Source organism: Pseudophryne corroboree, chromosome 4 (assembly GCF_028390025.1).
Source record: "Pseudophryne corroboree isolate aPseCor3 chromosome 4, aPseCor3.hap2, whole genome shotgun sequence".
Lineage (NCBI taxonomy): Eukaryota > Metazoa > Chordata > Amphibia > Anura > Myobatrachidae > Pseudophryne > Pseudophryne corroboree.
In genome coordinates this window covers 458,775,759-458,777,550 of record NC_086447.1, presented here as the reverse complement: position 1 = coordinate 458,777,550, position 1,792 = coordinate 458,775,759, and the positions used below count along the sequence as shown (strand labels likewise).

At 43.9% G+C, this 1,792-nt stretch overlaps 1 pseudogene; it reads left to right on the top strand.

Annotated features, from left to right (window-relative positions):
• The first annotated feature begins 1,310 nt into the window (after window positions 1-1,310).
• LOC134913784 (5S ribosomal RNA) lies at window positions 1,311-1,429 on the top strand (annotated as a pseudogene).
• Window positions 1,430-1,792: the final 363 nt, after the last annotated feature.

The window sequence follows — 1,792 nt, the reverse complement described above, 5'->3', positions numbered from 1 at the left end:
TTTGGATTGTGGGAGGAAACTGGGAGGAAAGTCACACAACTATGGGAAGAATATACAAACTCAATACAGTTAATGCCATGGAGGGAATTGAACACATGACTTCAGTGCTGTGAGGCACAGCATGGCCGGATCCAAGCAGGGATGACAGGGGCAGTCATCCAGGGGTCCCCACACACTCTCCCTGATTTGCACTTACTGTCAGCACTGACACCGGAGCACAGCACGATCCTGCTGTGTCTCCAATTTCCCCAGTGTATGGCCTCGGCCAGCACCGCCCGCCGAGGTGCTGCTGCAGACTGCAATCAGACTGCGGGATTTCATACTCACTGCCGCAGGCGTTGGGATGTGTGTGATCAGAGCCGAGTATGCATTGCAGGGAGGCGCTCTGCTACCCTGCAGCTGGGTCCACCATTGCTACCGCTGCGCTTGTCAGACTTATAAGCAGCGTCGCCGGCAATGTGAAGATTGGTGCCTCATCCTTGTTGTGTCACCGGCGTCTGACCTGCTTGCTAGGTTTCAGCGTCGGGGCCCTGCTCCTGCACCTGCACAGCTTCCTCTCATATTCACTCCCTGGATGACTGCTGACAGGGATTTTGCTGTACACCCACACACATGAAAAAGATTAAGCTGAGACATGTATTCACCCGCACTAGCAGGTATCTCATTTACTGCAGAGAAAGGGGCGATCAGGCACTGGTCAAATTAATTGAAACATGAATGATAGAAACCAAAAATAGACAATTATAACCCTGGGAAAAATTCCCAAATATAAGTCCAAGTTGGTGGTGCGCCCAGAGCCAGACAAGTACATGTACTAGTAGAGGGAGAAAAAGCAGGCTCTTGTGTGGGCGCACTCTTAATCAATTATGGAAAATTCCTTAAGTATGTAAAGAAAGATATTAAAACATCATTTTTATTTAGTAATTTAAAATAGAAATACAATATACCCAACATGTGCAAAAATAGCTTTCGGTGTCATAGTATAAGATCACTCATATTGACTTATAAACTATTAAAAAGCATTCCGTTGTTTAATGCAGTATTTTTAATAATACCGGTATATTATATACCTCGTAACAAGATATTCAGATTCTTTTTTCTTTCTCTATCTTATTCTATTCAATTGTTTTCCGTGGACTCTCATCTGCGATCCAGGGTGCACAATACCACTGGCGTGGGATTTGTTGCACTCTGCCTAACGTAGAAAGCAGATCCTCATAATATACTCTTTTCTAAAAATACTTGCATTCTTCTCTAAATTTCTTGTATACTGTAGGTGCACTCTCATTGATGTATAATTCACGTACTCCCTCTACTATCATACCACACTGCCAATGCCTGATCTCGTCCGATCTTGGAAGCTAAACAGTGTTGGGCTGGGTCAGTACTTGGAGAGGAGACTTCCTACGAATACCCGGTGTTGTAGAGCAGGAGTCAGTTTCCTTTGATATGTGATATGTGACACCAACAGCAGTATCACCATTACCCTTCCTTGGTTCTATTTTCATTAATCTGGTTTCCATACTGCATACAAGCATATTAACAAATTTATTAGTAGTCATTATTTGTTTGTTTGTCCTTATTGCTGGTGATTAGCAGTGTTCACAGTATTGACCTAATAATTGGTCCCATTTACACATACCTACCACTACTTTGACCACTCTTTGGTCCCATTAATACAGAATTTCTGTACTGGTCACGGGGAAATGGGTGTAAGACAATTAGGGCCCTCATTCCGAGTCGTTCGCTCGTTCTTTTTTTTCGCATCGCAGTGAAAATCAGCTTAGAGCGC